The 26157-nt window shown below is 39.3% G+C and overlaps 1 long non-coding RNA gene across 3 annotated transcripts in view; it reads left to right on the top strand.

The window, feature by feature from the left end:
* The first annotated feature begins 516 nt into the window (after window positions 1-516).
* LOC144007676 (uncharacterized) overlaps window positions 517-26157 on the top strand; it is a 50856-nt gene continuing 25215 nt past the window's right edge. For 2 of the 3 annotated variants that reach the window (XR_013280306.1, XR_013280307.1), the window contains exons 1-2: window positions 8314-8472; window positions 24913-25045. This is a non-coding gene — a long non-coding RNA (uncharacterized LOC144007676). Of the gene's footprint in view, window positions 648-8313; window positions 8473-24912; window positions 25046-26157 lie in introns of those variants that run through there. The other variant, XR_013280308.1, reaches the window with a different exon arrangement.

The raw sequence follows: 26157 nt of genomic DNA, 5'->3' as shown, positions 1-26157 counted from the left end.
AAGCAAGCTTGTCAGTAATGGTTAGAAACATTTCTTGTTCATTCTAAATTGAATGGAAGCATGAATCAATAACATTTCCTTTTTCTGAAATTGGGCCAAGATTGACTAGGCTAAGTATTAGCCTGTGGCATAAAGAAGTAGCGAGCATAATTTATGCTTTCATAGAGGTTCAAGTCTTAGTATTATGTACTTAAATCCTTTAGATACTTCTGGACCCGTCGGCATGGGCAGGCCTTGGGGCTCCGTGCCCGCCCTGGCAGTCAGCCGTGCCCACCCTAGCTGTTTTAAGATGCCTCACCAACCAACTATTCTTCCCATCAGTCACGTAAACGTGCGCCTTCTGGTTCAAGTAAAGCATGGCGTGCCAGCCAACCACATACCTCCTTTCAAGTTTGGCTTTGATTGACAGCTAAGGCTAGCCAATGACAATCGGGATTGGGAGGGGTGGGTGGGACGCCGAACGCTTTAGCCAAATCTACTTCCGGGTTAGATAGTAGTGCGCGTTTGCCCGCTGGCGCTGGCTCAATGACTGAGCAGTGAGCGCGTCATGCCGCTGTAATGGGAGCCACCAAACGCCAAACCTCGATCCAGAATGACACAGTTGACATCGCTGGGAATCCTGAGTCCACTGGTTACAATGTTTACAAGTGAGTGGCAAACTTTTGTTTTAATGGTCAAGCAACACAGCGGATAAATTGTAGCAATACACAGTATGCTGTTAACAGACCCAAGCAGTCACACGTACACAACAACAACTTTGGAGCATAAAATTATTTATCACTAAAGGACAGTTGCAGTACAATGTCAGATGAATTCTGTGTTTTTTTAATTGCCAAGTTTTGAAGACTTTTAATGTGCAGACCTCAAAAGTCAAAATCAAAACTCAAGTCTTGTCTAGTGAAAAATGCAACATGAGGCGTTCATGTGCAATTTTCCAACTAGACAGTCGACGTGGCTCCAGCATCCCCGCGACCCAGACGGCTCAGAAAATGCATGGATGGATGGATGGATGGACGGATTGTCGACATGTGGTATTATTCACCATAATTTGAATTTTAAAAGGCGGGGTTTTACTGGTTAAACATTTTTATTAGCTAACACTCGTTTCCTGTTTATGCAATTTTTAATATCCCAACTAGCATTATATTTTCTGTTTATAAACGTAAAATGGAATTCTCTTTATATTGGTGTAATTTGTATTTTTTAAATAGTTGTAAAAAAAATTAATTGAATGAAAAAACACTTGTTTATTATTATCAAGTAGGTAGTGTGAGTTTAATTTAACTAATTTCATTATTCCTCTTCTATCTAAAATAATCAGGTAAGTTTTACATGATATTACAATATTGCATGATATTCATGGCTGATTTACCACTCCCCAAACTTCTTTTTTTTTTAATACCTGTGTAAGATTATTCCCGTGTAATGTATGGAATGGAATGGAATGCACTGTTGTCTACTAGCTTAGTGTTGCCACTCACCATAGGCATGCAGCTCAAAAGGGGCATGTAATGTCTGCCTTTGTTCATATCCATGTTCTCCTGTGTTCTGATGTTTCCCGTTTTTTTTCGTTTGTTTTTTTTTTTTCAGAGATAATTACATACCAAGTCATAACATGGACCAAGCCAAACCATGCTTCATATGATTGGCGGAACTGTTTTGTGGCTAGGAAGTCTTTTCTTGGCGTACATTAAGAACATAACCCTGTTTTGAAAATGTACCACAAAGTATTTGTACTTTGTTACTTTCTATCTCTGTTCCTGATGTCAAACAACTAGATGCCATAAAATGTGAAATCCCGATGTTTACTATAAAAAAATATATATATTCTGTTTGGATTCTCAAAACACCCACGGCCATGACTTTTGTCAGTGTGAACTGATGAAAAGTAAAGTGGCCACCATGCACACAACAGTAACAATTGTTCAGTTTGCTTAGGGACAGGTTCGGTTGTTGTCCCCGGTACTTCACATATTCAATTTCTAACAGTTATTGTTTGTAAAATGTCAAGGACACTTACTGAACTGTGGGAGGAATGCATGAGCATGCCAATGACGTAAGGTGTAAAAGAGCATCTGCTGTTTTTGCGGGGAATGTGCTTTTTGTTTTGTTTTTTGTGTGTGTTTACTTCATTTTATCATTCAAGGTTGTGGACAACATGCAAGATGAGAGTCACTCAATGTGCATCCAAACACTTAAATGTGCATTGTGGAGTTTAAAATGTTAACGTTAAAGCTTTTTTCTACATCAAGCATGCCGCACCAAAGCCCAGATGAGTACAAAGAGCCCTGACGTTAACTACGACTGCCCCTATCCGCTTGAATCTTCACTTCAGTGGGGAAGGGATGGGTGCGAGGTAGGGGTGGGACAAAAAAACGATTCGACCGAACCATCGGTCGTCAAGGGGAGCTAAACGGCCGTATCGGTAGCAAACTTGTCAACCGATACAAACTCCGCCGGGAATCCTTAGATACATTGCTTGTAAAGCTGTGGACCGGATATCGCGTTGCTGTGAATCGGTTGCGAGTGAGGCTTTATGGTTTTCATAACAATAGCAAGAGTTCTGCGCCGTGCTCTACTTGTTTTGTTTACATTTCAGTCGCATCACAATTCAAGCTACTTCCGTGTTTACAGAGAGCTAGCAAAGTAGCGCTCAGAGGCGCTTCATTCCCCGGATGTTGTAAACATAATGCAAAGACGTTACGCACGAAGGGAGGCCAAGATGGCGGCGTAAGCGGTTGTGTTTTTGGGAGCTGCGTACCTCGTTCCGATTTGAGTTGGTGGAACACTGATATTTTGCTTCTTTTAGCCTGAAAAGTTTTCAACGTGATTTCCTTTATTGCAGTGCTGTGGAAGCAGTGAACTGTATTCGTCGTTTTTTGTTGTTTCTCTTTTTCTTCATTTTTGAGCGCTGTCACGTGTCAAGACACGTTAAAACGAGCTAAGCTAACGACGTGATCAGCTACTTTGACAACATGGAGCCGATGTCTACACCTGAAAATGCGCTTGTGGATAATGCGCACGACTATTGTCTGCGGAACCAGCCTGTTCTTTCTGTTAGGGACGCTGACTTTCCTCCCCTGCCGATCTCACCATCAAAGCCGCCGGCTTCGAAGAAAAGTAAGCAGCTTCGTACGGCAGAAGGAGACAATGTGAACATGATACAACAAATATCGACATTATTTAACACCAGAATCGATACTTTGGAGACAAACATCACGTCGAGGATTGAGGACCTGAAGAAGACAGTTGACTACGCTTGTGCTGAAGTACGAGATCTCAAAGTTAAAGTGAAACGCGTTGATGTGCGAGTTGGTTTGGCTGAGACAAAAGTGTCCGCGGTGGAGCAGCGGATGGCTGAACTTGAAGATTACTCGCGGCGTTGGAATTTACGACTCTATGGAGTACCTGAAAAGAAGAACCAAAATGTCCGTGAGGAGGTGATTCTGATCTGCCAGGCTGTTCTACCCGGAGAAAAGGAGAAATTTTGTGATGTCATCGGCACAGTGCATCGTCTAGGCCAGCTGAAAAATGATGAATCGAGACCTCGAGGAATTATTCTTCAGTTCACTTCAAGAATTCACCGAGATGCTGTTTGGAAGGCGGCAAAAAAATCTGCTTTTCTCCAGGACAACAAGATGCGGTTTGCTGAAGATTTGTCATCATTTACGAGGGAGAGAAGAAAGCAACTTTGGCCACTGGTGGCGAAGGCACGCGAGCAAGGGAAGACGGCATATTTCGTTGGAGGGAGAGCCTTTGCCAATGGTACTGAACTGCTTCTTACTGCTTAGGTTCCACCCGCCGACTTCTGATATTGATTATCTGATACTGAGATCAGGGACTCGTCGGAGGCCCCTTCAGGGGTGTCACTGACTCTATTTTGTACTCGTCTAAGGAATGCCATAAAAAAGCAAAAGGATCCCTTACTTAAAAAAAAAAAAAAAAAAAAAAAAAAAAAAAAAAGCCACGTTGTGTTTTTTTTTGTATTTTGTTTTTTTTTCCTAGTAGGAATGCTTCTTTTTGTTGGATGCAAGGCCACTTTTGGAAGGTCGTACTTTTATTTGTCTTTTTGCCACGTGGATTAGTTATATTTTTATAGAGTAAAGGTTTCTTTTATTTAAGTGGATATGATTGCTTTTGTTAGTAGGGCATTTTGTTTTTTCGTTAGACTAAAATAACTGATGAAGAATCCGTTGACAGAAGTTAGTCTATTTCTATTGTTGGGTTCCACTGACTCATTTAATAGTGATGTTTAAATGGTGCAGTCCCAAACAACGGGGTTATTGTTCTAGCACTCTAAATCTTACCTTGTTTTTGTTTGTTTGTTTGTTGTTGTTAATACGTCTTTGTCTATTGTTACTCTCAATGCCAGGGGGTTAAGAAATATTGTAAAGCGTAAAGCGATTTTTTTGTTTGCTAAACAGCATAGATTTGATTTTTGTTTTTTTCAAGAGACACACTCGACCACTGATGACATGCGGTTGTGGAAAGCTCAGTGGGGTAACGACTTATGGTTTGCTCATGGTTCTGCATATTCTGCTGGGGTTGCTACAATGAAACACCTGTTCTCTGGTAACATTTCACACACCATGTGTGATAAAGCAGGCCATTTCTTGCTACAGGTAATATCAATCAGCACTGGAAATATTGTAATATTGGTTAATGTGTATGGCTATAACTCAAATTCTGGAAATAATGACCTTCTTGAGGAATTGGAAAATTATATTAAGAACTTGCTTGACAAATTTCCAAATTCTGGCATAGTGATGGGTGGAGATTTCAATATGATATTGGACCATGATTTGGACTGTTGGCCTCCACGTGACCAATCTGCTGTTAACAATAGGTTGAAGATATTCATGCAAGTTTTTAACTTGGTTGATATATGGAGGAATAATAACCCGAATCTGAAGGAGTTCACTTGGAGTAATAGAAATGCCACCAGGTTGTCACGTATTGATTTTTGGCTTATTTCTCAAAATATGAACGTAAACCCAATCTCAGTTGATATCATTACAACTCCTTTAACTGATCATAATGCAGTCTCAATCTCTATTCCTTTGTACTCGAACAACTCTAAAATGTGTAGAAATGCCTACTGGAAGCTTAATAGTTCTCTGTTACAGCATGATGCAGTTAAGGATAATATTGTAAGACTAATTAAAAAATTTTGGAACCAAGCTAAAGCGGAAGACTCTTTTTGTAGCAGCTGGGAATTATTTAAATTTGAGGCTTGTCAATACTTCAGGAAATATGGTAGTATCATGGCGAAAGCTCGTAGATCGGAGGAAGAGAAGATAGTCTCTGAAATAGTTGCTTTATCATTGAAGAACCTTGTGAATGTGACAGACGAAGATAGACTCATGTTGACTTCACTACAGGCTAAATTAAATGAATTGTATCTTAACAAAGCTAAAGGTGCATTTGTGAGGTCTAGGAAAAAATGGATCGAGGAAGGTGAACAAAATTCAGCCTATTTTTTTCGTTTAGAAAGGCACCATGGGAAAACTAATTTGGTACGGGAACTTAATATTGATGGCATAATAACTGATGACCCAAAAATCATAGCCAAGTACTGTTCTACCTTTTACAGCAATTTATATAGTTCTAAGTATTGTGAACAATCTACAACTTCCTTTTTAAATTCTCTTGACAATGTTACACAGATAGCTCAAAATGATAGAGACTTTTGTGATGAGGATATAAAGTTGGATGAAGTCCTTTATGCTATTGAACACCTCAAAATTAATAAATCACCTGGAATTGATGGCCTAACAGGAGAATTCTACAAAGCTTTTGCAAACGATTTAGCTCCTTTTCTACTTGAAGTTTTTTTAGAAAGTGTTATGAAAGGGTCTCTTCCTACCTCAATGTCACAAGGTCTAATTACTTTAATACCAAAACCAAAAAAAGATCTTCATTTCATTGATAACTGGAGGCCCATATCTTTGTTGAATAATGACTATAAAATATTCGCGTCTATAATAGCTAAAAGAACTAAAGGTGTACTAGATTCGATAATTGATGAAGTACAGTCTGGTTTCATGAGTAAAAGACATATTTCTAATAATATCAGACTTGTACTTGATCTAATTGATTATTCATATCTTTGCTCTGATCATAGTTATCTTTTATTTTTAGATTTTTACAAGGCATTTGATACGGTAGAGCATAAATTTATTTTTCGTTGTATGGAAAAAATTGGTTTTGGTGAGTCTTTCTGTAGAACTATAAAAACTATGTATGCTAATGGTAATAGTTCCATCAGGTTGAGTAATGGTACTTCCCCGAGATTTGCTCTAAATCGTGGAATAAGGCAGGGCTGTCCAGCCTCTCCTTATTTGTTTATTTTGTGTACTCAGCTCCTCGCCTGTCACATAAAACAAAGTGCTATTCAAGGTATATCTATTGCAGGAAGAGAAATTTTAATTAGTCAGCTTGCTGATGATACTACCCTATTCCTGAAAAATTCAAGCCAAGTCTCTGCTGCTATTGAAACTGTGCAACTTTTTTCTGCAGCTTCTGGACTTTATCTCAATTTAAACAAGTGTGAACTGCTACCTATTCATAAGTGTGACAAGACTTCTATATATAACATACAAGTTAAAGAAAAAGTGACCTATCTGGGCATTACTATAATGAAAAATGATGTTACGAGGTGTACTGAAAATTTCACACCAATTATTCATAAAGCAAAAGCGAAATTTAACCAATGGTTAGGTAGAGATCTATCTTTAAAAGGTCGAACGTTGTTGGCGAAGGCGGAAGGATTGTCACGTCTTACTTATGCAGCAATCTCTTTATTTGTTAATAAGACTACTTGCAATATTATTGATAAGATGCTTTTTGATTTCTTATGGAGGAATAAGACTCATTATGTGAAAAGATCTGTTGTAATGAATACATATGAGACTGGTGGTTTGAACTTTCTTGATTTTACTACTCTAAATAATACGTTTAAGATTAATTGGGTGAAACAGTTTCTGAGCAATCCCACATCTATTTGGAATTTCATTCCTAATTATGTTTTTTCTCAAGTCGGAGGTCTTGAATTTTTACTTTTATGTGACTACAAGATTGAGAAAATCCCCATGTCTTTGTCCAATTTCCACAAACAAATGCTGTTGGCTTGGTCTTTGATTTATAAGCACAATTTTTCTCCCCATAGATGCTTTATCTGGAATAGCCGCCATGTCTTGCATAAGAATAGATCCTTATTTTGTCCTAATTGGTTTGGTAATAACATCATTCTGGTTAGTCAATTACTCAATAATGAAGGTTTACTTTTAAACTATTCAGAATTTTTGAATAAATTTAGCCTTCCTGTTTCTCCTAAGGAGTTTGCTATGGTCATGGATGCTATTCCAGTTGGAATTTTGTTCCTTTTGAAAGGAGTGGGAACAAATGTCTCTTTACCTAAATTGGACCCCAAGGCAACTTTAATAGGCAAATCTTGTCTTAATATTTCTGTGAGAAACAACAATCGTTGTATACGCTCCTTGTTTCAAAGAAATGTTTCTACAATTCCGTATGTGATTTCTTACTGGTCTGGTTTTGCTAGTGGTTTGCATTGGAAACAAATTTGGTCTCTGCCATACAAATATCTTTTAACAAATAAAGTAAGGGAAATTTCTTTTAAAATAATACATAGATATTATCCTGTTAAAAATTATCTCCTTAGATTCAAGAAAGACATTTGTGTTGATTGCTCATTCTGTGAATTGTCCCCTGAAACATTGGTCCATCTATTTTGGTATTGCCCTTATACAAAAAGATTTTGGAAAGAGGTGTCTCGATTTATTATTGATTATATTGACTCTACTTTCTGTCTTTTCTGGAAAAATGTACTGTTTGGATTCTGTAATGATGATAATGAACGGAACAAAAATGTTTTATTGATTAACTTGATAATTATTTTGGCTAAATTTCATATACACAAATCTAAAGTTAGTCATTCAAAACCTTTGTTTTCAGTTTTTGAATTGGAAACCAAACAGTACATTAATACAATATTGAACTCGACAAACAAGAAAGCAATGAGAACTGTGGCTTTATGCTCTTTCTTTAATGTTTTTATTTAAGTAACCCCCTGGCTTATTTGCGTATTTGTTTTTTCTTGTATTAATGACGTGTGTGTGTGTGAATTGTTCTCAAGTTCGTTGTATAACTTGTTTAAAATTATACAATAAATTAAAAAAAAAAAAAAAAAAAAAAAAAAAAAAGACGTTACGCACCTTGGGGGGGGGAGCCTACCGTCAACGCCGTGCTCGCGACACGGCGCGTGCGCGCACAACGAGTGACAACATGCAAATGGAGACAGTTAGCAGAAGCCGGTGCCGTACATCTCGGTATTTCCCATGGCTATCGAGTCCTCTCGGTGCACGTGTATGTCCCGGGCCGGCGTTGGTACTGCGCGCGAGCCAAAAAGAATAACTCCCGTGACGATCCAATGCATGGATTCAAACGACACAGGTATGTCCCACAGCCAACACACCAGCTAAGCTAAAAGCACACTGCAAGTATCTCATTTCTCAGTTTGTGGCTCCCTGTCAACGTATACAACTAGCATGAGCAGCAGATAGGAGAACTGAGACGTGCCCGTGATTACGTCATCAAACTCAAAATGAACGACAGCCCAAAAAACAAAACATAAACAGTGGTGTGGTCATCATCGTGTCTCAGATAAAAAACAAAAAAGATGTCATACATTAACCAAAAATGAATGTGATGGCAAAGAAAAACAAAAATTGTTAAAAACAAAAATTGTTGATTAAAAAGGGAAATGAACTTTTGAAAATATTTTTGGATATATTAAGTTGTTAAAATGTGTTTGATAGATTTATTGTTCCATAAGGTGGCTTCATATTTCTTTTGGCTGGACGGTAGGTTTATTTCATGTCTTAAATTTATGTTTCTGAAATACTTCACAATGTGGACATATTCTGTTTAATTGTGTTGGTGTGTTTTTAAAGGTTAAATATTTCAAATTGAATTATCAGCCTTTTGTTTTCCTGATCCTGATTTTGAATTAAAAAAACAAAACAAAAAACAATTACAACTGTCAATAACAACTAATAAATATTTAAATTGATACATTTTTCAGTCATATCGCCCAGCCCTTTGTTCCGGTCCATTTAAATAATTGATTCAATATATAAAAATATAGAAGACATTGTTGGTGTTCTTTTTTAACACATTTGTAGATACTGTAAAAATTTGTGGTGTTTTAAGATTAATGTTTACAAGCAACAAATGTCACTATAAGTTTTGAATATTGAAATTAATCGTATCGAATCGAAAATCGTATCGTTCCCAAACTTAATCGAACCGTATCGAACCGTTCTGTTCTGAAAGATAATCGTTTTTCAATCGAATCGCAACTTGTGTATCGAGATAAATATCGAATCGGCCTCATGTCAGAGATTCCCACCCCTAGTGCGAGGATGGCTGGACTTTTTGGGGGTGATGTCGTGCTCGTCCCCAGGGGCAGGCAGTGTTTTGTTAGTGGAGGTATGACAATTGGAATGGAAACTGGAAAAAAAAAAAAAAAAAGAGGCTTCGAGCACAGCCCAAACTCCAGCTCAAACTCAAAGAAAACTGAAAAAAAATAAAAAAATAAAATTTAAAAAAATAAATAAAAATGACTGCATGTACTCGCCCGCGCACCATGCACGAGCTTGACACAGATGCTGCAGTTTAGATGCTGACCAGAGGTGGCAGGCGCAAGTACAAGAGTGGCAAATTCCACAATGTTCCTTTAAAACGGCTGACAGGCATACAGCCAGGCCTGACTGGTCTAAACTTACTGAAATTGATATCAATAATTTCTCTAATACGACAGATGTGTTGCTGAAGACGGTTCGACTACCCACAGAGGCAGTCATATGTACTGATTCTAATTGTAAGAAGGAGCAACATTATAGTGAACTCTGTGCATTGTACGAAAACATTATGCAAGTCCTTAAAGAAAGTAGTAAGTGTTTTCAGAAGCGGAATTACAAAAGTTATGTTAAACTTGGATGGAATGATTTGGCATGAACATGGCATGAAAAGCAGGGAAGCCGAGACAAGAGTCCATATTTGAACTTAAAAGAACTACTAATGCCAAATTTAAAAATTGCCTTTGCTATATTAAATGAAAATGCAATGAGAGCAGATTCACTTGCCATGAGGCTTCAGAATAATGATTATTATGAATTTTGGAAAGAGGTTATAGTTATGAGTTAAAAACCCCACTGCCATCTAAAAGTGTGCATTAGGAATGTAACGATATTCAAACATCAGGATACAATATCACGATCTGAAGGTCATGATACGATAATTATCACAATATTGTGTGTGTGTGTGTGTGTGTGGGGGGGGGGGGGTATTTAAAAAAAAAGAGCTCATACTAAAAAAAGCACAATATTGTGCTTTTGCATAACAGCAATGCATATAAACCACCTACAATCTCTAATAACAATATTGAGGCACTTACTTGGTAATGTAAGCACACATTGATCGCTTCACAAGCAAATTATGTTCCCCTTCATCTGACAATTAGCATAGATTTTAAACATAGAAGGCCAAAACATCCTTAATGAAAATTTAATTGCACTAATAAACTAGCCACTAGAAGGTGCTAGAACTGCACAAATTGAAATCAATGTGACTTTTTTTTTTTTTTTTTAGGAGATCTGTTCCTTTTAAATATTGTGAACATGATGACGACGATATTGTGGCAGTTTTAATACCACGATATCACGATATTGCACTAATCGTTACATCACTAGTGTGTGTGGCTCAGAAAATATTATGGTGATTTATTCAATTCTGTTAAAAGTGACAATGTCATCATTGATATTGTTAATATGACTGAGGGTTTGGTACCCGTAATAAAGCCTGTGGACTAGACACCATAACAGCAGAACATTTGAAATAATCAAGCTACAGATTATGTCCTCTGTTGTCAATGTGCTTTACTGGGTTTTTGACCCATGGTGTTTTACCTGATTAGGCGTTTTTCCACCAACAAGCCCAGGAACTGGTGGTAAAAGTTCCGCAGGGAATTTATGATTTGTGTTTCCACAGCCTCTTGCAGTTCTCGCCGCCCACCCCCTCAAAGTTCCTGCCTGGCTCAGCAAGACCCTGCTGCCGAGATAGTACTTGGATGCCCCCTGGGGAATTTAATCACCCTGGTAATTGTTGTTGGTGGAAAAACGCGAGAACTGAATTTTACCAAGGTAAACTGAAAAGTTCTCCAAACATTCCGGTGGTGGAAAAACGCCTATTGTATGATATCTGTTGTTTTAGTTCCTGTCATTAAAGACAAGATAGCTAAACTAAACGGTTTGCAAAATTAAAGGCCAATTGCTCTTGCTAGCGTTCTCTCAAAAGTGCTCGAGATTATTTTGTGAATTAGACTGGAAATGTTTGTCTTAACAAGTGATAATCAGTTCGGCTTTAACAAAAACAATGGCACAGTGCAATTATGCTCTAAAGGAAATTGTAGGAAAATATCTCAGTTTGAGTACTTCAGTTTTTCTGTACTTTTTGATTGAAAGGCTTTTGACAGAGTAAACCATTTAAAGCTATTTATCAAATTAATGAATAGAGGTGAGACTCGATACTTGGTGCTTTTTGGTATGCAAATCAATGAATGTACGTAAAATGGGACAAATGTCCTTTCTGAGCCTTTTCATGTTAGTAATGGTGTTCGGTAAGGGGAAATTCTCTCTCCGGCTTTATTTAATATGTACATTGATGACCTATCCTCACAATTGAACAGTTGTAAAACCGGGTGTGTCTTTGAAACAGCAGCTGTTAACCATCTCATGTATGCGGATGATTTGGTGGTAATCAGCCCGTACAGTGCGGGGATGCAACAGTTGTTAACTCTTGGCTGCCAAAAATTAGCCAAAAAAACCCCAACGGTGCCAGCCGATTTGGAGCATTTTCACTCATCTTTCAAAGCAAACAGAATATTGTGCAGCATGACGACATAAATATGGTGGATACTATATGAAAGATTGGATTGCATTCTTTCATGAGGAAAAAAAAAGTATGTTTCTATCTTATTCCGTTCTTTAGTAATCTCCATTAGAAATGAGGTCATTTGAGTGACATAAGCGAAAATACAAAAATATTAAGAAAAACAAGCTTTTTGTGAAAAGATACATTTTTTTTGCGCAGCAGTGACTTTGACACTAATATTTTTTGTTTAGTGACGAGGCAGCGCTGCACAAGACGTTGCACTGCCCACTTAGAGAAAAGAAAAAAAAATGTAATAAACGTAAATTAACGTTTTTGGCGGCATTCATTAGGATTTTAGAATACGTCATTAAACGTTTTTGGCGGCCAAAGAGTTAAGAATCTGTTCTGAATTTGGGAAAGAACATGACATTTTGTATAATCCCACTAGGAGCCGCATAATAATTATTAGAAGCAAGGAAGACAAAAATGTTTTATTTCCTGTATTTTAGTCATGTGGAAAGCCTCTCATACATGCTTGCAAAGTGTGACATTTTCTAACTGATGACTAGTGTGATGAGAGACGATCTTGTAAACTGTATGCCCAGGCGAACATGTTGCTGCGCAAATCTAGTACGTGTTCTCCTCAGGTGAAGTGTGCCATGGTTAAAGCCTACAAGTATTTCATTCCACTGTACACGATTCAGTTGGGGTGGGTGCACCATCCGTAGACTCACTGTGGCCTATAATGACACCTTTAGGCTCCTGCTGAGGATGCCCAGATGGTACAGTGCAAGCCAGTTGTTTGTTTTAATGCTCACATTCCTACCTGTGAGGCACTGCAAAGACATTTGATATTTAAATTTATGCAGCGACAGGATGAGTCAAACAACTCAATTGTACAGACTTTGACAAATCCTCAATTGTGCAGTTGTAGAAACACATCTGCTTTGGAAGCATTGAATGGAGAGACTCTTAACTCATTCACTCCCAGCCATTTTCACAGAAGCAATCCCGTTCGCTCCCGGCTGTTTTACTGAATTTTGACTGATTTTGCAAGGCCCACAGAATATTGTGTTCTATTGCTATAAAAGCATGGAACCTATCAAAAGAAAGATTAACGTCTCTTCTTTCATTAGGAAAAAAAATATGTTTCTATCTGTTTCCGTTTTGCAGCAATTAGCATTAGAAGAGAGCTAAGTTTCATCAGTTTTCACAAATCTATCTATTAGCGTTTTTTCTAGATGGCCCTGGTTGATCTCCTTTGCTCTGCTGCCACCTGCTGGCCGTTTGTGTAATAACTACCATTTCTGCAACCGTTCTTTGCAGTTGAGAGGCTGCAACAAAGCCTTCTGTATGCTTTAGCATTAAAAAAAAAACAAAAAAAAAAAACGTATAAATACGTCTTTGGGACACTTAAAACATTTAAAAAAAACGTATTTACACGTTATTCGGAGCAATTGAGTTAATTAACACAATGACCTGATTGTTTTATATTTTTTGTCCCTTTTCTTTTATTTCTATTTGTGTCTGCGATAAATAAATAATATTGAAACACAGACACGCACAAACACACTTATACATCTGCACATGCTCAGACATCCGGATTTAGGGCTGACAGTCCTAATTTTCAGTGATGTGTCAGATGTCATGCGCAACCCTAAACTGGATGCTGGTTTGTCCGCCTTGTCAGCCGCATTGAGTTTTATGACCCAATTAGCTCCGTCAGCCCGCCCCCACCCCATGTTTGTCAACTGGTCTGGGATTGGCCAAGAGTGAGGAAATCTCGTATATCATTGGTTCAATAAATGTAGACAAGTGAGGCAGGCAAAAATGAGGGCTATTTTTCCAATCAACCAAGATATTTCCGCCTGTCAGTTTGAAGGGGCAGCCTATTGGTCCGTCTCTAAAGCCAATCAGAATGTAGTACGAGAGTGGCGCCACCCCTCCAGGAAACTCGGCAGTTTAATTTCAACGAACGAGCTAGACCGGCGTGGAAATGGAGAGACAAAAACATATGAAAAGCTTTGTGCAAAAAAAAAAAAAAAAAAAAAAAAAAGTTTTCACTGTTGATGCAGACAAATGTGTAAAAATATCCGAAATGTTTGCTACTGAATTAATGGGACAGTCTTGTACGGTACAAGTAGTAGATTAATTCTAAATCATTAAACAACAATAGTACAAGTTGTACTATGACGTAGAACAGTGGTGTCAAACATAAGGCCCGCGGGCCGGATCAGGCCCGCAAAGGGGTTTAATCCGGCCCGTGCGATGATTTCGTAAAGTTAAAAACAATAAAATAAATTTTAATGTCGGACTAATTAATCAGCCAGAATCAAAATATATAAAACTTGTAACTTCACAAGCAGTTCTCAGATGAGCAATGCAACTTGTACGGGTGAATCGTCCTTGATGTCATTATTTTACACACAACTTAAAGTTACGGCTTGTTTAATTATTATTATTTTAATCATAGACCGACAAACGTGTTAAATACGACACAAATTCAATTACTGGTAACACAAATAGATATGACAAGGATTAGCGTCCTTATAACGTCATTAACTGTGCCACGCAATGCATTCTGGGAACAATATATATGCAAAACAGGTAGATTTAACACGTCTAGGACTCAGTGTTGGCGCGTTCCATTTGCAATTGTATTATTTTTTGGAACAATGTGATGACAGTTGAGCTCTGTAATTTAGGGCTGGCACACAAATAGCGAAAATCTGCATATAATTGACGGCAATCGTTTTTAAGTTATATACCGTTATTTTACTGATGCGGCCCACTTGGGTAGTATATTTTCCTCTATGCGGCCCCTGAGCTAACATGAGTTTGACACCCCTGACGTAGAATGTTAAACAAGTTTTCCATGTACATCAAAATATTTATTATTCATTTACTAATTAAGTTGTCAATTTACAATTTATTTTTAAATGTGATCTCTCGCTCTCTTTCTGTCGAATTCAGGGGTGTCCAAACTTCTTCATTTGAGGGCCACATAGAGAACAAAGAAGGACTCAAGGGCCACATAATGTTACGAAGAGAAATTGTGTTTAGTCCTAAAAATTGGCCAAATAATTTATTTGTGTTTTTGCATATTTAGAAAAATGCTACAGTATATAAACCAATTTATTTGTAATATGGCAGTAGGGTTATATAGTATGGGAATTTTTCATTTTAATTAGTTTTGATTAGTTTTCATGGTGGTTCTGTTAGTTTTTATTAGTTTAGTTCTTTAAAAAATGCTTAATTTTAGTTTAGTTTGTTAGTTTCAGTATTAGTATTAGTTTTTTTTCTAAATGTGTATTACTTGTGTGCAATATTTAAAAAACACCATGGGCGCATCTTTTGGTTCTTTTCTATTGGCTGCTGCTAGATGACGTCACTTCTGTGTGACATACTTTCAAACGTCATTATTCTGGTTTATAGCAAAATAAATCTACAAAAACAAAAAAAAACAAAAAAAATCACGTTTAAAATCATCCGTAAAGGATCATGCATTAAATTAATTACCAAAGGCTAAAACGAAGGACATGTTTGTTGTAATTATAGTTAGTTTTAGTTAGTTTTATAAACAAAATGTAGTTTCAATTTTCATTTTCTTAAAAATATTTTCGTTTTTATTTTATTTCGGTAACTATTTTTTTTTATTTTATTTTTTTCCTTAATTTTAGTTAACTAAAATAACCTTTAATGACACCCGTTTTTCGATACCCTTCCTTCTTACTTTGACCATCTCCAAACATTTTTGTTTTGTTTATTTTATTTGAACTGAGTCAAATGCCATTTTTAGCAGATGTCGCGGGCCACTGAAAAATGGACGACGGGCCGCAAATGGCCCCCGGGCCTCAGTTTGGACACCCCTGGTCTTGATAGAGGAGATGGATTACTTTTCCCGTCCTTCATCTGCCACCATGCAAGAATTTTTAAAGTTTCACCCAAAACAAGATGCGACATACCGTATACTACCTGTAGTGAAGAGGTTATTTTCAAACAAAGATGGCATAAGCAGGAAGTGGCTGACACTGCAACCAAAGGCATGTATTATTTTGTTTTGTATGCTTGGCTTATGGCAAGCTAACAGATTCTAGCTCATTTACAATTGGAAGTCAGGCTGGAGACGTCCACCAGAGAGTTGCAGAGCATGAAAAAAGCACAGCACAGATTTTGTGTTGAAGCTTATTTTTTAAACTGCTCCAAAACTGATATAAATAGTCGACTTAGGGGAAGACAGCTAACAGTTCACAAGAGAGCAGGTTAAGAGGAGGCGTCAAGTCTTAGATCGTGTTGTAGAAGTTGTTAGAGTAATAGAAAAGAGGGACCTGAGCTACAGACACAAAGAGAATGAGGCTAATCATTCTTTGGAACTCATTATTTTACTGGGTAAATATGATGTGGCCTTGAAAGAGCATCTCAGTGAAGTAACTGAAAAAAGCAAAAAAACACCATGAATCAGCACCAAGTGCAAGCGGCAGAGGTTCCCTTGTCACTCTGCTTTCTAATCAACTGTCAACTCGGTGATTGACACGGTACACAAGTTGATTAAGAAGAACATTGCCACCGAAGTCCTAAAAACTGGGATGTTTTCAGTCCAATTGGACACCACACAATGTTCTTGACAGTCTGAACTTGGAAAAAAAAGGCCTCTGCATTGGAAATGCCACAGATGGGGCTTCCAACATGCAAGGAAGGTATAGAGGCTTCTCCACCCTGTTAACACATTCACTGCCAGCCCAGCAAAAATGCATCATTTGACGTCTTTTTCCGTCAATGGCAGTGAATGAGTTAACATCACAGTCCCCTCACCATGTTCATGTGTGGTGCTATGCACGTCTTGAATCTGGTCCTTTCTGATATCACCGGGACTATGTAGTAGTGTGTCGGTCAACCTTCGAAGGGACCCCGGCGCCTCACCTAGCCTAGCGTGAATCTGAAGTCGGTCATCCTTCATGGGATCGCCGATCCCACCTGGGCCAGAACACTGGCAGTCTAGCCTGGTGCAACTGTTTGCAATAAAGTTGCAAGCATTTGTAAACGGTGTCGCCAAAGCTCTTTTTTTTATTTGCCAGTGCTAGAGACTGCAGGTTCCAATTTATGTCCACGCACTCGTGCATAACATTCACAAGCATTGACTATCCATCCATCCATCCATCCATCCATCCATCAATTTACTACCGCTTATCCGGGGCCGGGTCGCGGGGGCAGTAGCTTTTGGAGGGAAACCCAGACCTCCCTCTCCCCAGCCACTTCAACCAGCTCCGCCGGCGGGATCCCAAGGCTTTCCCAGGCCACGCGAAAGACATAGTCTCTTCAGCGTGTCCTGTGTCGTCCCCGGGGCCTCCCGCCGGTGGGACATGCCCGGAACACCTCCCCAGGGAGGCGTCCAGGAGGCATCCGAACCAGATGCCCAAACCACCTCAGCTGGCTCCTCTCAACGCGGAGGAGCAGCGGCTCTACTCTGAGCACCTCCCGGATGACCGAGCTACTCACCCTCTCTCTAAGGGAGAGCCCGGACACCCTGCGGAGGAAACTCATTTTGGCCGCTTGTATCCGGGATCTCGTTCTTTCGGTCACGACCCACAGCTCGTGACCATAGGTGAGGGTTGGAACGTAGACCGACCGGTAAATCGAGAGCATTGCCTTTTGGCTCAGCTCTTTCCTCACCATGACGGACCGATACAGAGTCCGCATCACTGCAGAAACTGCACCGATTTGCCTGTTGTCCTACCCTCACTCGTGAACAAGACCGCAAGATACTTGAACTCCTCCACTTGGGCCAGGATCTCATCCCGACCCGGAGAGGACACGCCACCCTTTTCCGAAAGAGGACCATGGTCTCGGATTTGCAGGTGCTGATCTTCATCCCAACCGCTTCACACTCGGCTGCGAACTGCTCCAGTGAGAGTTCGGGATCACGGCTTGATGAAGCCAACAACACCACATCATCTGCAAAAAGCAGAGATGCAATGCTGAGGCCACCAAACTGGACCCCCTCAACGCCTCGGCTGAGCCTAGAAATTCTGTCCATAAAAGTTATGAACAGAATCGGTGACAAAGGGCAACCTTGGCGGAGTCCAACCCTCACTGGAAACGAATCCGACTTACTGCTGGCAATGCGGACCAGACTCTGGCAACGGTCGTACAGGGACCAAGCATTGACTAATCAATAAGAAAATAGCATGATAGTAGAGTTTAAGGACAAAAATAGCAAAAGAGAGTGGTGAATCAGTTTGTGACAAAGAAATTCACAAGTCCTCGGCTAGTATCACCTTCTCCGGACCCTCAACGGTCGTGACCAACCTCTGCGTAAGAATGGACCCCCACCTGAACTTCGATGCTCATATTAACCATCTATATAAAACTTCATTCTTCCACCTCAGAAACATCTCCAAACTCCGCCCTACACTCACCCTAGCTGACAAATCTCTCTACTGGCTTCCAATCACTCTCCAAACTGAAGAGAAGATCTCCCTGCTCACCCACCAATTTATCCATGGCAACGCCCCTTCCTACCTTAAAGAACTCCTCTGCCTTCAACCCTATTCCCGCAACCTCCGTTCCACAAATACCTGTCTTCTCAAGCCGGCAAGAACTAAATTACGTACTATGGGAGACCGAGCGTTTTGCTCTGTCGCCCCAGAACTTTGGAATGCTCTACCAGTTCACTTAAGACAGGGGTGTCCAAACTAGGGCCCGGGGGCCATTTGTGGCCCGCCCTCCATTTTTTTGTGGCCCGCGACATATGCTAAAAATGGCATTTGACTCAGTTCAAATAAAATAAACAAAAATGTTTGGAGATGGTCAAAGTAAGAAGGGAGGGTGTCAAAAAACACAGGTGCTATTAAAGGTCATTTTAGTTAACTAAAACTAACGAAATAACAAACTAAAATTCAAAAAACAATTTTGTTAACGAAATAAAATACAAACAAAAATGCTTTTTAAAAAAATGAAAACTAACTGCAATTACATTTTAATATTTAAAAAACTAGCTAAAACCATAATTATAGCACAAATGTACTTCGTGTTAGTCTTTGGTGTGATTTTTAGTAGCTTTATTTTGATATCAACTGGGATAATGACGTTTAAAAGTATGTCACACAGAAGTGATGTCATCAAGCAGCAGCCAATAGAAAAGCACCTTCAGATGATGTTGCTCCCATGGTGTTGTTTTTTTTTTTTTTTTTTTTTAAATATTGTGCACAAGTAAAACACATTTTCAAAAGAATAACAAAACACATTTAAAAAAAAATAAAAACTACTACTGAAACTAAAACTAAGCATTTATTAAAGAGCTAAAACTAATAGAACTAACAGAACCACCCTGAAAACTGATTAAAACTAACTAAAATAAAAAATTCCAAAACTATAATTTACTGCCATATTACAAATAAATTGGTTTATATACTGTAGCATTTTTCTAAATGTGCAAAAGCACAGATAAATTATTTGTACAATTTTTAGGACTAAACACGATTTCTCTTCATAACATTATGTGGCCCTTGCGTCCTTCTGAGTTTCTTTGTGACAGTTCAGGCTGTTTGAAAGCGCTATATAAATAAACTTGAGTTGAGTTGAGTTTCTGTATGTGGCCCTCAAATGAAAAAGTTTGGACACCCCTGACTTAAGATTCTCACAATCCGTTGAAGCATTTAAGAAAGGACTCAAAACCCATCTTTTCAGTCAAGCTTTTCCATAATCACAATGACCTACATGTTTTTGTGCCTTATTTTACTGATTTTATGTTTATTTTTTTATTTTAAATTACTTCTCTCCTTGTAGCACTTTGAGAAGCGGATGCATGTCAGTGTCCTCTAAAATACAATACCGCAGTTCTACTGCTTTGGTCTTAAATTCCTGTATATTTTGTCCTGTTTTCCTCTCGGGGAGCGGAGAAGTCGACAGTTTGTTTTGCGCATACACGATGAGAAATCAATTGTGTTACTTCCGTGAACGTTGTTTCGGTAGTCGGTACGTGCGGCTTTTGAATGGCCAAAAAGCTGTCGGTCGCGCAGCCTATCTTACAACGTGCATGTGGAAAATTGGCTTACTTGGCTTGTTCTGTGGTCAACAGTCATTGTTCAGTTCAAGTTCATCACCGTATCCCAATGAGTGCCCTTTTCCTGGAGAACTTTTGAAGAAAAGAAGTCTAATGAACTAAATGGGGTTGCCATTTATGTTGCGTACTATTATGTCTGACTGTTAGTGAACGCAACACAGGTCTCGCGGGAGGGAGGGAAGGGAGGAGTCGTGTAGTTCAGTTAACGTTGTTAGTTGTTGTACTTTTTTTTCCTACTAGCATCAGCAACTGTTGTACTGTGCTGGTTATATTGTAACTAGCACTGGCCAGCAGTCAGTGGCTTTGCGTCCCGGAGATAGAGGGCCGGCAAATGCCAGACTTCATGCCCAAGGAGGCTCCAGCGTTCTCGGCCGTGCTCTGCGGTTCTTCGGCGCGCTCCAAGAATGCTCCAGCGAAAATATCATTTCAAGTGGTCATCCTACTGGAGTGATCATCACGAACACAGAGAAAAATTTCGTCCCTCACTTTCAAGAAAGGACGTACAAGAAATTACTGTGGCTAGGTGGCTGTCCAAATAGGTCAGTAAACTTTATTGTTGGTTGAAACCTCTTGCGGCTTTTCTGCATGTCATTTTTTCCCTTCTCCCGGGTTGAGTTCACATCATGGTCACGAGCCAGTTCCGAATACTGTAAATTACGAATTGGCAAATTGTGATTTTGTCATTTCATGCACCACGGAACTGGTTACATTACAGTGTGTGCGTATCAACCTGCATCAGTCCTGAATATATCTGCCTTAATTTTACACCTACACAGCGATCTAAAATATTTAATATTGAAATTAATAATAAAAATACCCCCAAAATTTTCAGCTCGCGCCCTTATGGCTGCTCGTATATGTGACTCTTCAGCATGTCCACTCCAAAAAGTCACCGCTCGCCACTGCTATAAACAATTTCAGCCATCCATCCAACCATTTTCTTCACTACTTTTCCTCACAAGGATCGCGGAGGCGCTGGAGCCTATCCCATCTGGCTTCAGGCAGGAGGCAGGTTACACCCTGAACTGGTTGCCAGCCAATCCAGGCAATTTCAGCCATTTAAATAATATTTCCAGTCAGTTGTAATGACTGTGGCTGCTATTGCAGAGTGCAATGACAAAGGCAACAGCGCCCAGACATTTTCTATACACACTAGCAGGGAAATGCTTGGCTGCTCCCCTTTGCACAAGCGGGAGGGCGTGGCTGTACTGCAACATTCAGCTGCTGAGTACCTAAATAAAACCTACGTCACAATGTCTAAATGGACCTAAAAGTGTGTTTATTTAAAAAAAAAAAAAAAAAAAAGAGAGAGAGAAAGAAAGAAAGAAGGAAAGAAAGAGAAAAAGAATCCAAAGCATTTTGCTTAACCTTCTAATGCGTTCACATTATGGAGCCCCATCAGGTCAAGATAGAATACAGGCTGCATACTAAGAGGACTAATGTATCCAATCATGATAATGGATTCACTGATATTGCTGCACTTAGCTTTGAGTTTTTTTTCCTAAATGAATGGACTTCGTCTCTCAAGCCAGTGCTTTACAAAAATTCTGGACTGTAGATACTGACATAGAAATGCCAACGGGGCCTCCTCTGATTCAGTGAGCAGTAGGAGGGAGAAGCAAATTCTGTTTGAATTTCAGTAGATGCTGGTGTGGTGGATCTGGCAATGCATAAGAACCTCCACCAAAGAGGGGAGCCGTCAACCGCCGTCCAACAAGGTCACGAGAGGTCTGATATGTGTGCAGTGTCATGAGTTGGGGGCCATGTTTAGACCCTCAAAAACAGCATAATTTGTCTTTACAATCAGTGCATCGCCAAAGCAACAGCGTGCGATGAAATAAAAAGCTTTCAATAAAATCTTAATGTGGTAGCACTTTTTTGTGCGTTGTGGGCTGTTATATATACCTCTAAATTTTAGTAGCTGTAGGTGAAAGGTACAACCAGGAAAGATTCATTAAGAAGAATTTTTTTCCCTTTGCAAACAGTGCATACCATGGCAATAGTGTGCGATGAAATGAAATGCTTTCAATAACTTTTCATCTTCAAAATCTGAAGATGAAACATGCCAAGTTTGAAGACGATCGGGTAAATTCGGTAGGAGGAGTTTGTTAAAATATTACCCCTATAAAATGGCCAAACTAATGGCAACACATTCCAAAGAAATTCAAAATGGTGGACTTCCTGTTTGGTTGAGCATATGGCTTTAAGAGACTTTTTTTTTTGTGCGTTGTGGGCTGTTATATGTACCTCCAAATTTTAGTAGCTGTAGGTGAAAGGTACAACCAGGAAAGATTCATTAAGAAGAATTTTTTTCCCTTTGCAAACAGTGCATACCATGGCAATAGTGTGCGATGAAATGAAATGCTTTCAATAACTTTTCATCTTCAACATCTGAAGATGAAACATACCAATTTTGTAGACACTCGGAACTTTGTAGACACGAGGAATTATCGCATCTCACGGCGGACATCAAAAGTGGAATTCCGCCTTACAACAAAGAAGCACTTCTTCAAAAGCAGTACAGACATGGAGGACATGCCAAAGATTTGTTTTCAACCGGATAAAACTATTGGACCGAGCAGCCGGCGAATTGAAGTGGACCGTAAACATACGGGTGACTTGTACTCTGCTAGGCTAAGCTACAAGTTGTGTGCTAAGCACGCTTTAGCCCACATTAAGAGCAGACACCCCCCACCGCCCCACCCCTACACGGAATAACATGAAACCAGACGTGTTGAGGACTTTACGCTGACCAGAATTGGCACAGTATTTGAGATCGAAGACGTCTTTTTATGTCAATAATTCCCATTGAAATGAACGAAGATGGCTTCCAGTTACGCATGGGATACGTCATCACGATCACATGACCAGGAACATAGCAGTCCTCATGGTACGTTCGACTTCGGATACTTAATCGGTTTAAAATAAAATTCAGGGAATAAGATACCAGAGATATTTGTACTTTTATTCTTTGTACAAAATGCCGAATCCAATACTGGAAAATGATTAATAAGTGTTGTATCGCTTTAAAATAAGACCCCTTTTAAACGGGCACAAATGGCAACAAATTCCAAAGTTAATCAAAATGGCTCCAAAAGACTATTTTGTTCATCTTGAGATGTTACATAACCTTACAAATTTTCGTGCCTCTAGGTTATTCATACAACTGGAAATGCTTCGCTAAGAAGCAATTTTTTTCCTTTGCAAACAGTGAATGCCACAGCAACAGCGTGCAACAAAATAAAAAGCTTTCAATAACTTCACCTTCAACATCTTAAGATGAAACACACAAAGTTTGAAGACAATCGGATACATTTTGTAGGCGTAGTTCATTAAAATATACTTAGACTTGACTTTATTGATCCCTTTGGGATGGCTTTTACATTTCCAGCAGCAATAAGAACAGATAATAAAATAAAAAATAATTCAATCAATCAATAAATATGGTTATCACACCAGAGATTGAATTAATAATATCATTCCAATGAAACAGCCCACAAAAAAAAGGCAACAAATACAAAATGGCGGACTTCCTGTTAGGTTTAGCATATGCCTCCTAAAAACTTTTTTTGTACTTTGAGGGCTGTTGCATCTGCCTCCAAATTTTCATAGCTCGAGCTGAAATGTACAACCGGGAATGCTTTATTAAGTAGGAATTTGGAAACTTAAAATTTGATGCCTCGCTCCGTCGTATAGTACATCGAAAATTTTATTGATTTTTTATTTTTTTTACCCTGATGTTGTCCCAGGTGTTGAGATGGTACAGGCCAAGTTTGAAGACAATCAGATGAACCATGTAGGAGAAGGGGGCAAAAGTATGACCCCAGTGAATGTGTAGAAATGAGCCAATATTGGACATTCACATACTCATAATTCATTTCCTGTTCATTTTAGGATACTGCTACCGAAGCCTTTTTTGTTTGTCTCGGGGTGCAACACGTGCCACACAATTTTTGTAGTCGTACGTCAAACGTAGCGGGACCGGGGCTCCGTTGAACCCATGTTGGGGGCGCTGCAGACTAATTTTTTGGTATTCGTGCATAGCGACTTTAAAATATATTTTTCGCCAGGGCCGATGTGTGTGTAAAGTTTGGTGAGTTTTCGTTCACGTTTAGTGTCTCAAAAACATAATTGTTTACGGAGAATAAGAAGAAGAATTCCTACAGAAACAATAGGGCCTCGCGGTGGCACTGTTGCCGCTGCTGCTCTGGCCCTAATACAAGCTAACTAAAATGAAAATTCCCAAACTATAATACCCCTGACACGCACATGCACACGCACACACACATCCGGGGCCTGCCCAATAGAAAAGTCCACCAGGACCAACTGCTCTTGTGTGTTGAGTCTGAGAAAGCTCATATCCTGGTTTGCTGGTTACTGCAACCACAACATAGCGTCAACTAAGCTAACTAAATACAAAATCATGACTTTATGATGGGGTCTGGAACTTGCAAATTGTTTCCAAACAGACGGATGATGAAATAAGCTTCGGTTAAAATGAATTCAATTACTGTGTCTCAATAAGCACATCACATAACAACGGAAATGACTACCCTGTTTAATTATGTTGATGGCCTGTGGTGAGCTGTTCTAGTGTGTCAATAAGTCCTAAACATACCATCCATGAGGCGTAAACCTGTGTGAGGTCTGTAAGATTTAGTGCTCTATTTTCTATGTACTAAAACAATATAAAAAAAAACAAATAGAATTTGCTTAATCAAATTTAGTTAACCTTTATTTTCCAACATAGCTAATTTAATTGAATTTTCCTAAGAAATGAACTGGTAGAGTACAGCAGGTGCCAACACATTTCAGACACGGTATTGTCAAAATAAGGACGAAGAATTGTAGTTCACTTCGTGCAATTTCTAATCTTGCTAAAACCATTCCATTATCAGGCGCCAGCCTTCATCATCCCCCCCATATACTGCTGAGACAATGACGAGTCTTTTGTTACCGTGGCGACCGGGGTTGGAGGTTTCCTTCCGTCATCTCCCCAGCAAGTGAACGCGGGCCGGCTGGACCTCGTGGGTGAGTCTGTGTGTAACAGTGGCTGGATCTTGCTGGTGAATGTGCTTGTTCTGACCTTCACATCTGGCTGTCATCACATCTCATGTATACACACACATACCGGTGCATATGACAGAATAATTCTACTTGTATACACATTTAACTCAATACAAATCAATGCCTCAATATTTTACACTAAAACTTCAAATAACTAGGAATCACCATAATTACCGTAATGTACCGATACTTACGTTTTTTTTTTCCTCAACATGAAAAAGCTGTCCTGCGATTGGTTCAGAGCATTCAAGAGCCAATAGGATATCTTAGATCGGCATGCAGTGAGCAAATCAGTGAATGTCGTGCACGAGCAAGAAACAAGATGCTGCATCCAAAATCCGATCTTAGCCTTGGAATTAATGGTATCGGCATGTTACTTGTGAGTAGTCACAGATACCGATACCACTGTTTTAATGCAGTATCGGCACCTCTGCCGATACCAGTATCGGTATCGGAACAACACTAATAATTATACACAAGCCGAATCTACCAAATGACAGAATAGAATAGAATGCTTTTTGTCCCGTCCTGTTCTTTTATAACTGACAGTAGAAAAATGTAGGTTTGCCAAAATACAGCCATTTCTCCCATGGACTCTGAAACTGTGTTTATTTCGTATAAAATGGGCCAATGATGTCATCTACCGGTGGTTGGGCATCAGTAAAGTTGTTTCCAAGTTTGATATTGACTGTGGAGCATAATCAGATTCTTTCCATCTATCCCCACTCTGAAAAATTATAATCGACAAGTATACTCGTCACCGGGAGTGAATGAGTTAATTATGTGCCATTAATTTGTGATTGATTACAAGTTAAGTTTTGAAAGCATCCAATTAATCATAATTAAAAATTGTAATTGACAGATTCAGTTTTGGGCAGCACGGTGAATGAGTGGTTAGCACGTCCGCCTCCCAGTTGTGAGGACTCGGGTTCGAGTCCAGGCTCCAGCCTTCCTGGGTGGAGTTTGCATGTTCTCTCCGTGCCTGTGTGGGTCTTCTCCGGGTATTCCGGTCTCCTCCCACATTCCAAACTTCCCCCTAGTGTCTATTTCGAGGCCTCTGACAGACAATGATCTGA

The sequence above is a fragment of the Festucalex cinctus genome, chromosome 19, assembly GCF_051991245.1.
Source record: "Festucalex cinctus isolate MCC-2025b chromosome 19, RoL_Fcin_1.0, whole genome shotgun sequence".
NCBI classification, from domain to species: Eukaryota; Metazoa; Chordata; class Actinopteri; order Syngnathiformes; family Syngnathidae; genus Festucalex; species Festucalex cinctus.
This window is presented reverse-complemented; position numbering and strand designations above follow the sequence as displayed.